Consider the following 15,196-nt stretch of genomic DNA (forward strand, 5'->3'; position numbering starts at 1 on the left):
GATGGGCATCATCATGCCTCTTGAAATTTCAAATTCTGGAGGCTCATCAGCTATTATGTAAGCAGAGGTGAGAATGCTGATCATTGATGACAGTGCTACTCTTCCTGCTCTTGTTTTCTTCTCCATTTTCCTCGTTGTGGAGTCGTTAGCGGTAACCTTCCCGTAGCAGCGACACCTCTGTGACTGAAAAGACTGCAACGACTGGCGCATCGACTCCAGCCACAATATATGGTCGGAACGACAGCGTGAAGTCATCAACAACGCTCGCTCGAGCCATCACGGCAACGACGCTTGGCCTTTAAAGTGCTGCGTTAAGACTGCAGTTTCCCTTGGAGGCGGGGTTCAAATTCCACTTCTGACATTGCAAACTTCTCCAACAGAATGATTTTTACTGGCAAGGCAACCCAAGTTCACTCCTTGCTTGGCTATGCTACGTTGTATTGCTAAACTGGCACTGTATCGTCTAGTTTAAAGATTATTGCGGCCATTTTACATCTGAAGAGTTCTTGCTTCCAAATGCTTTTTGATAAAGCTTATAGTTAGGGATGGCTCAGGTAATCCTGAAACATCCCATGTTGCCCAAGCTGCTATAGGCTTAGACTGCTGGGGGACCTCATCTGTCACACCTTTCCTCACTTTGCTCTCTTTTTCCCCCTGTTTAATTTTTCAAATGATTTTATGTACACGTGACATTATTGTGGTTATTAAACAACTTAAACAACAGCCAAGACCCATGAACACCACGTAGACCCACATATTCACTCCAATGATCCCTGGGCCCGCCGACAATAAGTGCAAGTCTTTTTTTTGCGGTCAGGATGGCCGAGCGGTCTAAGGCGCTGCGTTCAGGTCGCAGTCTCCCCTGGAGGCGTGGGTTCAAATCCCACTTCTGACAAAGCAACCTTCTCCAAGAGAATGGTTTTCACTGGCAAAGGCAACCCAACTTCACTCCTTGCTTGGCTAGCGCTATATCATCTAGTTTACAGCAACATTCTTTGTGCCGTCATGTTACTCTGAAGTCTTATGACCGCTCTGAATCGCAGGGAAGGGGCTTTGTGCATGAGAATCCTTTGTCCACAACTCAAGTTATTGTTACATATTAACATTTTGGCATGTACTCAACACCACCGTAAAACCTCCTGTTTTTCAGTCATTTTTGTGGAAAAATCGTCTGAAAACAAAACACTGGTCGTGACAAAAGACCTCGACAGATCGTCCCTGGTATGCAAAGTCATTGTTGGCTTTGGACAAGACAAGAATGAAACCACAGGATTTCTGTTGTTGGACAAAGTACTTGGAAGTGAGCTTTATGGAAGAGTGGTATGAAGGAGAGGTTAGGGGGAAGTCCTTGTTGGCTTTGGACAAGACAAGAATGAAACAACAGGTCTTCTGTTGTTGGACAAGGTACTTGGAAGTGAGCTTTATGGAAGAGTCTTATGAAGGAGAGGTTAGGGGGAAGATAGAGGTCCCTGCAGGCCAGGCTTCTCGTGGTGGCAATACATGTGGTGCCAAGTGAAATGCCTTCCAAAGTGCTTTGATAAAAGCAAACAAGTGTAAGATAGTTGAATATGAGATGACAGCATGTATTGAAGGCTGGTGTAAGAGCTGCTGGTCTTGAGTGATTTGTAAGGGAGGTGACTGTTTGCAAGAGGGAACTTGGCTGATGGTGGGTGAATTAGATTATACTTGTTGGAGGCATGTGATAAAAGTCCTAGCTCTCCCCGTCGGGGAATCGAACCCCGATCTTCCGCGTGACAGGCGGAGATACTGACCATTATACTAACGAGGAATTTCGATGGGACAGATACAGTCGTCATTTGAAAAGACTACCGTAGCCAATGAGCGAAATAAGAGTTTTGTGTCCCATTTGAGGTGCCTTTTAAAGGAATGTTTTGAATCACGCAAAGCAATTGAGAAGAAACTAGGCATGATCTTCAGCAGGCAAGTGGTGAAAAGGGCTCAACAAGAATCTCATTGTACAGGAATGTGTTTCTAACATGCACTGTATATATGACAATAAACGCTTGAATCTTGAATCTTGGTGGCAACACCCAGAAATTCTGCCTTGTGGTAGATGTAGGACACTCCGCATCATCAAAACAATAAAAAGTAGAATGTTTGCTCCAGAAGAAGCTAGACTTTTTTTTTTCCCTTTGCAGTGTTGATAAGTTGTAAATAGATTCTACTTTGGACACTTATGCAGATTTTTCAAACCCCCGGTACCGTATCATAGGACAACAGGACAGGGCTTTTGACCGAAGCAAACTGGATTCATATCAGGCTATTTGAAGGGGGGCTATTCACATTTAGGCCTAAGATGGGTGAGAATATCAAAACAGTATTCTAAGTACCACATCAGACTATAATGGTGATAACACACCTATTGAAATTTCAACTTCTGCAGTCTCAGCTATTATGTAAGTAATGGGTGAGAATGCTCAGCAATTTGGAGGTGAGATGGGCATCATCATGCCTATTGAAATTTCAACTTCTGGAGGCTGATTAGCTATTATGTAAGTAATGGGTGAGAATGCTTAGGAATTTGGAGGTGAGATGGGCATCATCATGCCTCTTGAAATTTCAAATTCTGGAGGCTCATCAGCTATTATGTAAGCAGAGGTGAGAATGCTGATCATTGATGACAGTGCTACTCTTCCTGCTCTTGTTTTCTTCTCCATTTTCCTCGTTGTGGAGTCGTTAGCGGTAACCTTCCCGTAGCAGCGACACCTCTGTGACTGAAAAGACTGCAACGACTGGCGCATCGACTCCAGCCACAATATATGGTCGGAACGACAGCGTGAAGTCATCAACAACGCTCGCTCGAGCCATCACGGCAACGACGCTTGGCCTTTAAAGTGCTGCGTTAAGACTGCAGTTTCCCTTGGAGGCGGGGTTCAAATTCCACTTCTGACATTGCAAACTTCTCCAACAGAATGATTTTTACTGGCAAGGCAACCCAAGTTCACTCCTTGCTTGGCTATGCTACGTTGTATTGCTAAACTGGCACTGTATCGTCTAGTTTAAAGATTATTGCGGCCATTTTACATCTGAAGAGTTCTTGCTTCCAAATGCTTTTTGATAAAGCTTATAGTTAGGGATGGCTCAGGTAATCCTGAAACATCCCATGTTGCCCAAGCTGCTATAGGCTTAGACTGCTGGGGGACCTCATCTGTCACACCTTTCCTCACTTTGCTCTCTTTTTCCCCCTGTTTAATTTTTCAAATGATTTTATGTACACGTGACATTATTGTGGTTATTAAACAACTTAAACAACAGCCAAGACCCATGAACACCACGTAGACCCACATATTCACTCCAATGATCCCTGGGCCCGCCGACAATAAGTGCAAGTCTTTTTTTTGCGGTCAGGATGGCCGAGCGGTCTAAGGCGCTGCGTTCAGGTCGCAGTCTCCCCTGGAGGCGTGGGTTCAAATCCCACTTCTGACAAAGCAACCTTCTCCAAGAGAATGGTTTTCACTGGCAAAGGCAACCCAACTTCACTCCTTGCTTGGCTAGCGCTATATCATCTAGTTTACAGCAACATTCTTTGTGCCGTCATGTTACTCTGAAGTCTTATGACCGCTCTGAATCGCAGGGAAGGGGCTTTGTGCATGAGAATCCTTTGTCCACAACTCAAGTTATTGTTACATATTAACATTTTGGCATGTACTCAACACCACCGTAAAACCTCCTGTTTTTCAGTCATTTTTGTGGAAAAATCGTCTGAAAACAAAACACTGGTCGTGACAAAAGACCTCGACAGATCGTCCCTGGTATGCAAAGTCATTGTTGGCTTTGGACAAGACAAGAATGAAACCACAGGATTTCTGTTGTTGGACAAAGTACTTGGAAGTGAGCTTTATGGAAGAGTGGTATGAAGGAGAGGTTAGGGGGAAGTCCTTGTTGGCTTTGGACAAGACAAGAATGAAACAACAGGTCTTCTGTTGTTGGACAAGGTACTTGGAAGTGAGCTTTATGGAAGAGTCTTATGAAGGAGAGGTTAGGGGGAAGATAGAGGTCCCTGCAGGCCAGGCTTCTCGTGGTGGCAATACATGTGGTGCCAAGTGAAATGCCTTCCAAAGTGCTTTGATAAAAGCAAACAAGTGTAAGATAGTTGAATATGAGATGACAGCATGTATTGAAGGCTGGTGTAAGAGCTGCTGGTCTTGAGTGATTTGTAAGGGAGGTGACTGTTTGCAAGAGGGAACTTGGCTGATGGTGGGTGAATTAGATTATACTTGGTGGGAGGCATGTGATAAAAGTCCTAGCTCTCCCCGTCGGGGAATCGAACCCCGATCTTCCGCGTGACAGGCGGAGATACTGACCATTATACTAACGAGGAATTTCGATGGGACAGATACAGTCGTCATTTGAAAAGACTACCGTAGCCAATGAGCGAAATAAGAGTTTTGTGTCCCATTTGAGGTGCCTTTTAAAAGAATGTTTTGAATCACGCAAAGCAATTGAGAAGAAACTAGGCATGATCTTCAGCATGCAAGTGGTGAAAAGGGCTCAACAAGAATCTCATTGTACAGGAATGTGTTTCTAACATGCACTGTATATATGACAATAAACGCTTGAATCTTGAATCTTGGTGGCAACACCCAGAAATTCTGCCTTGTGGTAGATGTAGGACACTCCGCATCATCAAAACAATAAAAAGTAGAATGTTTGCTCCAGAAGAAGCTAGACTTTTTTTTTTCCCTTTGCAGTGTTGATAAGTTGTAAATAGATTCTACTTTGGACACTTATGCAGATTTTTCAAACCCCCGGTACCGTATCATAGGACAACAGGACAGGGCTTTTGACCGAAGCAAACTGGATTCATATCAGGCTATTTGAAGGGGGGCTATTCACATTTAGGCCTAAGATGGGTGAGAATATCAAAACAGTATTCTAAGTACCACATCAGACTATAATGGTGATAACACACCTATTGAAATTTCAACTTCTGCAGTCTCAGCTATTATGTAAGTAATGGGTGAGAATGCTCAGCAATTTGGAGGTGAGATGGGCATCATCATGCCTATTGAAATTTCAACTTCTGGAGGCTGATCAGCTATTATGTAAGTAATGGGTGAGAATGCTTAGGAATTTGGAGGTGAGATGGGCATCATCATGCCTCTTGAAATTTCAAATTCTGGAGGCTCATCAGCTATTATGTAAGCAGAGGTGAGAATGCTGATCATTGATGACAGTGCTACTCTTCCTGCTCTTGTTTTCTTCTCCATTTTCCTCGTTGTGGAGTCGTTAGCGGTAACCTTCCCGTAGCAGCGACACCTCTGTGACTGAAAAGACTGCAACGACTGGCGCATCGACTCCAGCCACAATATATGGTCGGAACGACAGCGTGAAGTCATCAACAACGCTCGCTCGAGCCATCACGGCAACGACGCTTGGCCTTTAAAGTGCTGCGTTAAGACTGCAGTTTCCCTTGGAGGCGGGGTTCAAATTCCACTTCTGACATTGCAAACTTCTCTACCAGAATTATTTTTACTGGCAAGGCAACCCAAGTTCACTCCTTGCTTGGCTATGCTACGTTGTATTGCTAAACTGGCACTGTATCGTCTAGTTTAAAGATTATTGCGGCCATTTTACATCTGAAGAGTTCTTGCTTCCAAATGCTTTTTGATAAAGCTTATAGTTAGGGATGGCTCAGGTAATCCTGAAACATCCCATGTTGCCCAAGCTGCTATAGGCTTAGACTGCTGGGGGACCTCATCTGTCACACCTTTCCTCACTTTGCTCTCTTTTTCCCCCTGTTTAATTTTTCAAATGATTTTATGTACACGTGACATTATTGTGGTTATTAAACAACTTAAACAACAGCCAAGACCCATGAACACCACGTAGACCCACATAGTCACTCGATTGATCCCTGGGCCCTCCGACAATAAGTGCAAGTCTCTTTTTTGCGGTCAGGATGGCCGAGCGGTCTAAGGCGCTGCGTTCAGGTCGCAGTCTCCCCTGGAGGCGTGGGTTTCATATCCCACTTCTGACAAAGCAACCTTCTCCAAGAGAATGGTTTTCACTGGCAAAGGCAACCCAACTTCACTCCTTGCTTGGCTAGCGCTATATCATCTAGTTTACAGCAACATTCTTTGTGCCGTCATGTTACTCTGAAGTCTTATGACCGCTCTGAATCGCAGGGAAGGGGCTTTGTGCATGAGAATCCTTTGTCCACAACTCAAGTTATTGTTACATATTAACATTTTGGCATGTACTCAACACCACCGTAAAACCTCCTGTTTTTCAGTCATTTTTGTGGAAAAATCGTCTGAAAACAAAACACTGGTCGTGACAAAAGACCTCGACAGATCGTCCCTGGTATGCAAAGTCATTGTTGGCTTTGGACAAGACAAGAATGAAACAACAGGTCTTCTGTTGTTGGACAAGGTACTTGGAAGTGAGCTTTATGGAAGAGTGGTATGAAGGAGAGGTTAGGGGGTAGTCCTTGTTGGCTTTGGACAAGACAAGAATGAAACAACAGGTCTTCTGTTGTTGGACAAGGTACTTGGAAGTGAGCTTTATGGAAGAGTCTTATGAAGGAGAGGTTAGGGGGAAGATAGAGGTCCCTGCAGGCCAGGCTTCTCGTGGTGGCAATACATGTGGTGCCAAGTGAAATGCCTTCCAAAGTGCTTTGATAAAAGCAAACAAGTGTAAGATAGTTGAATATGAGATGACAGCATGTATTGAAGGCTGGTGTAAGAGCTGCTGGTCTTGAGTGATTTGTAAGGGAGGTGACTGTTTGCAAGAGGGAACTTGGCTGATGGTGGGTGAATTAGATTATACTTGGTGGGAGGCATGTGATAAAAGTCCTAGCTCTCCCCGTCGGGGAATCGAACCCCTATCTTCCGCGTGACAGGCGGAGATACTGACCATTATACTAACGAGGAATTTCGATGGGACAGATACAGTCGTCATTTGAAAAGACTACCGTAGCCAATGAGCGAAATAAGAGTTTTGTGTCCCATTTGAGGTGCCTTTTAAAGGAATGTTTTGAATCACGCAAAGCAATTGAGAAGAAACTAGGCATGATCTGCAGCATGCAAGTGGTGAAAAGGGCTCAACAAGAATCTCATTGTACAGGAATGTGTTTCTAACATGCACTGTATATATGACAATAAACGCTTGAATCTTGGTGGCAACACCCAGAAATTCTGCCTTGTGGTAGATGTAGGACACTCCGCATCATCAAAACAATAAAAAGTAGAATGTTTGCTCCAGAAGAAGCTAGACTTTTTTTTTTCCCTTTGCAGTGTTGATAAGTTGTAAATAGATTCTACTTTGGATCCTTATGCAGATTTTTCAAACCCCCGGTACCGTATCATAGGACAACAGGACAGGGCTTTTGACCGAAGCAAACTGGATTCATATCAGGCTATTTGAAGGGGGGCTATTCACATTTAGGCCTAAGATGGGTGAGAATATCAAAACAGTATTCTAAGTACCACATCAGACTATAATGGTGATAACACACCTATTGAAATTTCAACTTCTGCAGTCTCAGCTATTATGTAAGTAATGGGTGAGAATGCTCAGGAATTTGGAGGTGAGATGGGCATCATCATGCCTCTTGAAATTTCAAATTCTGGAGGCTCATCAGCTATTATGTAAGCAGAGGTGAGAATGCTGATCATTGATGACAGTGCTACTCTTCCTGCTCTTGTTTTCTTCTCCATTTTCCTCGTTGTGGAGTCGTTAGCGGTAACCTTCCCGTAGCAGCGACACCTCTGTGACTGAAAAGACTGCAACGACTGGCGCATCGACTCCAGCCACAATATATGGTCGGAACGACAGCGTGAAGTCATCAACAACGCTCGCTCGAGCCATCACGGCAACGACGCTTGGCCTTTAAAGTGCTGCGTTAAGACTGCAGTTTCCCTTGGAGGCGGGGTTCAAATTCCACTTCTGACATTGCAAACTTCTCCAACAGAATGATTTTTACTGGCAAGGCAACCCAAGTTCACTCCTTGCTTGGCTATGCTACGTTGTATTGCTAAACTGGCACTGTATCGTCTAGTTTAAAGATTATTGCGGCCATTTTACATCTGAAGAGTTCTTGCTTCCAAATGCTTTTTGATAAAGCTTATAGTTAGGGATGGCTCAGGTAATCCTGAAACATCCCATGTTGCCCAAGCTGCTATAGGCTTAGACTGCTGGGGGACCTCATCTGTCACACCTTTCCTCACTTTGCTCTCTTTTTCCCCCTGTTTAATTTTTCAAATGATTTTATGTACACGTGACATTATTGTGGTTATTAAACAACTTAAACAACAGCCAAGACCCATGAACACCACGTAGACCCACATATTCACTCCAATGATCCCTGGGCCCGCCGACAATAAGTGCAAGTCTTTTTTTTGCGGTCAGGATGGCCGAGCAGTCTAAGGCGCTGCGTTCAGGTCGCAGTCTCCCCTGGAGGCGTGGGTTCAAATCCCACTTCTGACAAAGCAACCTTCTCCAAGAGAATGGTTTTCACTGGCAAAGGCAACCCAACTTCCCTCCTTGCTTGGCTAGCGCTATATCATCTAGTTTACAGCAACATTCTTTGTGCCGTCATGTTACTCTGAAGTCTTATGACCGCTCTGAATCGCAGGGAAGGGGCTTTGTGCATGAGAATCCTTTGTCCACAACTCAAGTTATTGTTACATATTAACATTTTGGCATGTACTCAACACCACCGTAAAACCTCCTGTTTTTCAGTCATTTTTGTGGAAAAATCGTCTGAAAACAAAACACTGGTCGTGACAAAAGACCTCGACAGATCGTCCCTGGTATGCAAAGTCATTGTTGGCTTTGGACAAGACAAGAATGAAACCACAGGATTTCTGTTGTTGGACAAAGTACTTGGAAGTGAGCTTTATGGAAGAGTGGTATGAAGGAGAGGTTAGGGGGAAGTCCTTGTTGGCTTTGGACAAGACAAGAATGAAACAACAGGTCTTCTGTTGTTGGACAAGGTACTTGGAAGTGAGCTTTATGGAAGAGTCTTATGAAGGAGAGGTTAGGGGGAAGATAGAGGTCCCTGCAGGCCAGGCTTCTCGTGGTGGCAATACATGTGGTGCCAAGTGAAATGCCTTCCAAAGTGCTTTGATAAAAGCAAACAAGTGTAAGATAGTTGAATATGAGATGACAGCATGTATTGAAGGCTGGTGTAAGAGCTGCTGGTCTTGAGTGATTTGTAAGGGAGGTGACTGTTTGCAAGAGGGAACTTGGCTGATGGTGGGTGAATTAGATTATACTTGGTGGGAGGCATGTGATAAAAGTCCTAGCTCTCCCCGTCGGGGAATCGAACCCCGATCTTCCGCGTGACAGGCGGAGATACTGACCATTATACTAACGAGGAATTTCGATGGGACAGATACAGTCGTCATTTGAAAAGACTACCGTAGCCAATGAGCGAAATAAGAGTTTTGTGTCCCATTTGAGGTGCCTTTTAAAAGAATGTTTTGAATCACGCAAAGCAATTGAGAAGAAACTAGGCATGATCTTCAGCATGCAAGTGGTGAAAAGGGCTCAACAAGAATCTCATTGTACAGGAATGTGTTTCTAACATGCACTGTATATATGACAATAAACGCTTGAATCTTGAATCTTGGTGGCAACACCCAGAAATTCTGCCTTGTGGTAGATGTAGGACACTCCGCATCATCAAAACAATAAAAAGTAGAATGTTTGCTCCAGAAGAAGCTAGACTTTTTTTTTCCCTTTGCAGTGTTGATAAGTTGTAAATAGATTCTACTTTGGACACTTATGCAGATTTTTCAAACCCCCGGTACCGTATCATAGGACAACAGGACAGGGCTTTTGACCGAAGCAAACTGGATTCATATCAGGCTATTTGAAGGGGGGCTATTCACATTTAGGCCTAAGATGGGTGAGAATATCAAAACAGTATTCTAAGTACCACATCAGACTATAATGGTGATAACACACCTATTGAAATTTCAACTTCTGCAGTCTCAGCTATTATGTAAGTAATGGGTGAGAATGCTCAGCACTTTGGAGGTGAGATGGGCATCATCATGCCTATTGAAATTTCAACTTCTGGAGGCTGATCAGCTATTATGTAAGTAATGGGTGAGAATGCTTAGGAATTTGGAGGTGAGATGGGCATCATCATGCCTCTTGAAATTTCAAATTCTGGAGGCTCATCAGCTATTATGTAAGCAGAGGTGAGAATGCTGATCATTGATGACAGTGCTACTCTTCCTGCTCTTGTTTTCTTCTCCATTTTCCTCGTTGTGGAGTCGTTAGCGGTAACCTTCCCGTAGCAGCGACACCTCTGTGACTGAAAAGACTGCAACGACTGGCGCATCGACTCCAGCCACAATATATGGTCGGAACGACAGCGTGAAGTCATCAACAACGCTCGCTCGAGCCATCACGGCAACGACGCTTGGCCTTTAAAGTGCTGCGTTAAGACCGCAGTTTCCCTTGGAGGCGGGGTTCAAATTCCACTTCTGACATTGCAAACTTCTCCAACAGAATGATTTTTACTGGCAAGGCTACCCAAGTTCACTCCTTGCTTGACTATGCTACGTTGTATTGCTAAACTGGCACTGTATCGTCTAGTTTAAAGATTATTGCGGCCATTTTACATCTGAAGAGTTCTTGCTTCCAAATGCTTTTTGATAAAGCTTATAGTTAGGGATGGCTCAGGTAATCCTGAAACATCTCATGTTGCCCAAGCTGCTATAGGCTTAGACTGCTGGGGGACCTCATCTGTCACACCTTTCCTCACTTTGCTCTCTTTTTCCCCCTGTTTAATTTTTCAAATGATTTTATGTACACGTGACATTATTGTGGTTATTAAACAACTTAAACAACAGCCAAGACACATGAACACCACATAGACCCACATATTCACTCCAATGATCCCTGGGCCCTCCGACAATAAGTGCAAATCTTTTTTTTGCAGTCAGGATGGCCGAGCGGTCTAAGGCGCTGCGTTCAGGTCGCAGTCTCCCCTGGAGGCGTGGGTTCAAATCCCACTTCTGACAAAGCAACCTTCTCCAAGAGAATGGTTTTCACTGGCAAAGGCAACCCAACTTCCCTCCTTGCTTGGCTAGCGCTATATCATCTAGTTCACTGCAACATTCTTTGTGCCGTCATGTTACTCTGAAGTCTTATGACCGCTCTGAATCGCAGGGAAGGGGCTTTGTGCATGAGAATCCTTTGTCCACAACTCAAGTTATTGTTACATATTAACATTTTGGCATGTACTCAACACCACCGTAAAACCTCCTGTTTTTCTGTCATTTTTGTGGAAAAATCGTCTGAAAACAAAACACTGGTCGTGACAAAAGACCTCGACAGATCGTCCCTGGTATGCAAAGTCATTGTTGGCTTTGGACAAGACAAGAATGAAACCACAGGATTTCTGTTGTTGGACAAAGTACTTGGAAGTGAGCTTTATGGAAGAGTGGTATGAAGGAGAGGTTAGGGGGATGTCCTTGTTGGCTTTGGACAAGACAAGAATGAAACAACAGGTCTTCTGTTGTTGGACAAGGTACTTGGAAGTGAGCTTTATGGAAGAGTCTTATGAAGGAGAGGTTAGGGGGAAGATAGAGGTCCCTGCAGGCCAGGCTTCTCGTGGTGGCAATACATGTGGTGCCAAGTGAAATGCCTTCCAAAGTGCTTTGATAAAAGCAAACAAGTGTAAGATAGTTGAATATGAGATGACAGCATGTATTGAAGGCTGGTGTAAGAGCTGCTGGTCTTGAGTGATTTGTAAGGGAGGTGACTGTTTGCAAGAGGGAACTTGGCTGATGGTGGGTGAATTAGATTATACTTGGTGGGAGGCATGTGATAAAAGTCCTAGCTCTCCCCGTCGGGGAATCGAACCCCGATCTTCCGCATGACAGGCGGAGATACTGACCATTATACTAACGAGGAATTTCGATGGGACAGATACAGTCGTCATTTGAAAAGACTACCGTAGCCAATGAGCGAAATAAGAGTTTTGTGTCCCATTTGAGGTGCCTTTTAAAGGAATGTTTTGAATCACGCAAAGCAATTGAGAAGAAACTAGGCATGATCTTCAGCATGCAAGTGGTGAAAAGGGCTCAACAAGAATCTCATTGTACAGGAATGTGTTTCTAACATGCACTGTATATATGACAATAAACGCTTGAATCTTGAATCTTGGTGGCAACACCCAGAAATTCTGCCTTGTGGTAGATGTAGGACACTCCGCATCATCAAAACAATAAAAAGTAGAATGTTTGCTCCAGAAGAAGCTAGACTTTTTTTTTTCCCTTTGCAGTGTTGATAAGTTGTAAATAGATTCTACTTTGGACACTTATGCAGATTTTTCAAACCCCCGGTACCGTATTATAGGACAACAGGACAGGGCTTTTGACCGAAGCAAACTGGAATCATATCAGGCTATTTGAAGGGGGGCTATTCACATTTAGGCCTAAGATGGGTGAGAATATCAAAACAGTATTCTAAGTACCACATCAGACTATAATGGTGATAACACACCTATTGAAATTTCAACTTCTGCAGTCTCAGCTATTATGTAAGTAATGGGTGAGAATGCTCAGCAATTTGGAGGTGAGATGGGCATCATCATGCCTATTGAAATTTCAACTTCTGGAGGCTGATCAGCTATTATGTAAGTAATGGGTGAGAATGCTTAGGAATTTGGAGGTGAGATGGGCATCATCATGCCTCTTGAAATTTCAAATTCTGGAGGCTCATCAGCTATTATGTAAGCAGAGGTGAGAATGCTGATCATTGATGACAGTGCTACTCTTCCTGCTCTTGTTTTCTTCTCCATTTTCCTCGTTGTGGAGTCGTTAGCGGTAACCTTCCCGTAGCAGCGACACCTCTGTGACTGAAAAGACTGCAACGACTGGCGCATCGACTCCAGCCACAATATATGGTCGGAACGACAGCGTGAAGTCATCAACACCGCTCGCTCGAGCCATCACGGCAACGACGCTTGGCCTTTAAAGTGCTGCGTTAAGACTGCAGTTTCCCTTGGAGGCGGGGTTCAAATTCCACTTCTGACATTGCAAACTTCTCCAACAGAATGATTTTTACTGGCAAGGCAACCCAAGTTCACTCCTTGCTTGGCTATGCTACGTTGTATTGCTAAACTGGCACTGTATCGTCTAGTTTAAAGATTATTGCGGCCATTTTACATCTGAAGAGTTCTTGCTTCCAAATGCTTTTTGATAAAGCTTATAGTTAGGGATGGCTCAGGTAATCCTGAAACATCCCATGTTGCCCAAGCTGCTATAGGCTTAGACTGCTGGGGGACCTCATCTGTCACACCTTTCCTCACTTTGCTCTCTTTTTCCCCCTGTTTAATTTTTCAAATGATTTTATGTACACGTGACATTATTGTGGTTATTAAACAACTTAAACAACAGCCAAGACCCATGAACATCACGTAGACCCACATATTCACTCCAATGATCCCTGGGCCCGCCGAAAATAAGTGCAAGTCTTTTTTTTGCGGTCAGGATGGCCGAGCGGTCTAAGGCGCTGCGTTCAGGTCGCAGTCTCCCCTGGAGGCGTGGGTTCAAATCCCACTTCTGACAAAGCAACCTTCTCCAAGAGAATGGTTTTCACTGGCAAAGGCAACCCAAATTCACTCCTTGCTTGGCTAGCGCTATATCATCTAGTTTACAGCAACATTCTTTGTGCCGTCATGTTACTCTGAAGTCTTATGACCGCTCTGAATCGCAGGGAAGGGGCTTTGTGCATGAGAATCCTTTGTCCACAACTCAAGTTATTGTTACATATTAACATTTTGGCATGTACTCAACACCACCGTAAAACCTCCTGTTTTTCAGTCATTTTTGTGGAAAAATCGTCTGAAAACAAAACACTGGTCGTGACAAAAGACCTCGACAGATCGTCCCTGGTATGCAAAGTCATTGTTGGCTTTGGACAAGACAAGAATGAAACCACAGGATTTCTGTTGTTGGACAAAGTACTTGGAAGTGAGCTTTATGGAAGAGTGGTATGAAGGAGAGGTTAGGGGGAAGTCCTTGTTGGCTTTGGACAAGACAAGAATGAAACCACAGGATTTCTGTTGTTGGACAAAGTACTTGGAAGTGAGCTTTATGGAAGAGTGGTATGAAGGAGAGGTTAGGGGGAAGTCCTTGTTGGCTTTGGACAAGACAAGAATGAAACAACAGGTCTTCTGTTGTTGGACAAGGTACTTGGAAGTGAGCTTTATGGAAGAGTCTTATGAAGGAGAGGTTAGGGGGAAGATAGAGGTCCCTGCAGGCCAGGCTTCTCGTGGTGGCAATACATGTGGTGCCAAGTGAAATGCCTTCCAAAGTGCTTTGATAAAAGCAAACAAGTGTAAGATAGTTGAATATGAGATGACAGCATGTATTGAAGGCTGGTGTAAGAGCTGCTGGTCTTGAGTGATTTGTAAGGGAGGTGACTGTTTGCAAGAGGGAACTTGGCTGATGGTGGGTGAATTAGATTATACTTGGTGGGAGGCATGTGATAAAAGTCCTAGCTCTCCCCGTCGGGGAATCGAACCCCGATCTTCCGCGTGACAGGCGGAGATACTGACCATTATACTAACGATGAATTTCGATGGGACAGATACAGTCGTCATTTGAAAAGACTACCGTAGCCAATGAGCGAAATAAGAGTTTTGTGTCCCATTTGAGGTGCCTTTTAAAGGAATGTTTTGAATCACGCAAAGCAATTGAGAAGAAACTAGGCATGATCTTCAGCATGCAAGTGGTGAAAAGGGCTCAACAAGAATCTCATTGTACAGGAATGTGTTTCTAACATGCACTGTATATATGACAATAAACGCTTGAATCTTGAATCTTGGTGGCAACACCCAGAAATTCTGCCTTGTGGTAGATGTAGGACACTCCGCATCATCAAAACAATAAAAAGTAGAATGTTTGCTCCAGAAGAAGCTAGACTTTTTTTTTTCCCTTTGCAGTGTTGATAAGTTGTAAATAGATTCTACTTTGGACACTTATGCAGATTTTTCAAACCCCCGGTACCGTATCATAGGACAACAGGACAGGGCTTTTGACCGAAGCAAACTGGATTCATATCAGGCTATTTGAAGGGGGGCTATTCACATTTAGGCCTAAGATGGGTGAGAATATCAAAACAGTATTCTAAGTACCACATCAGACTATAATGGTGATAACACACCTATTGAAATTTCAACTTCTGCAGTCTCAGCTATTATGTA

At 43.8% G+C, this 15,196-nt stretch overlaps 7 non-coding genes across 7 annotated transcripts; 4 read left to right on the forward strand and 3 right to left on the reverse strand.

The window, feature by feature from the left end:
• The first annotated feature begins 812 nt into the window (after positions 1-812).
• On the forward strand, positions 813-895 carry trnal-cag (transfer RNA leucine (anticodon CAG)). Its single transcript has one exon. It is a non-coding gene; the product is annotated as a tRNA-Leu (tRNA).
• Positions 896-1,717: 822 nt separating this feature from the next.
• On the reverse strand, positions 1,718-1,789 carry trnad-guc (transfer RNA aspartic acid (anticodon GUC)). Its single transcript has one exon. It is a non-coding gene; the product is annotated as a tRNA-Asp (tRNA).
• A 1,575-nt stretch (positions 1,790-3,364) lies between these two features.
• Positions 3,365-3,447, forward strand: trnal-cag (transfer RNA leucine (anticodon CAG)). The gene has a single exon. It is a non-coding gene; the product is annotated as a tRNA-Leu (tRNA).
• Positions 3,448-4,270: 823 nt separating this feature from the next.
• On the reverse strand, positions 4,271-4,342 carry trnad-guc (transfer RNA aspartic acid (anticodon GUC)). The gene has a single exon. It is a non-coding gene; the product is annotated as a tRNA-Asp (tRNA).
• Positions 4,343-9,274: 4,932 nt separating this feature from the next.
• trnad-guc (transfer RNA aspartic acid (anticodon GUC)) lies at positions 9,275-9,346 on the reverse strand. Its single transcript has one exon. It is a non-coding gene; the product is annotated as a tRNA-Asp (tRNA).
• Positions 9,347-10,920: 1,574 nt separating this feature from the next.
• On the forward strand, positions 10,921-11,003 carry trnal-cag (transfer RNA leucine (anticodon CAG)). Its single transcript has one exon. It is a non-coding gene; the product is annotated as a tRNA-Leu (tRNA).
• Positions 11,004-13,473: 2,470 nt separating this feature from the next.
• trnal-cag (transfer RNA leucine (anticodon CAG)) lies at positions 13,474-13,556 on the forward strand. Its single transcript has one exon. It is a non-coding gene; the product is annotated as a tRNA-Leu (tRNA).
• The last annotated feature ends 1,640 nt before the right edge of the window (positions 13,557-15,196 follow it).

The sequence above is a fragment of the Leuresthes tenuis genome, unplaced genomic scaffold (assembly GCF_036924035.1).
Source record: "Leuresthes tenuis unplaced genomic scaffold, fLeuTen1.0.hap1 SCAF_13, whole genome shotgun sequence".
Classification (NCBI taxonomy): domain Eukaryota; kingdom Metazoa; phylum Chordata; class Actinopteri; order Atheriniformes; family Atherinopsidae; genus Leuresthes; species Leuresthes tenuis.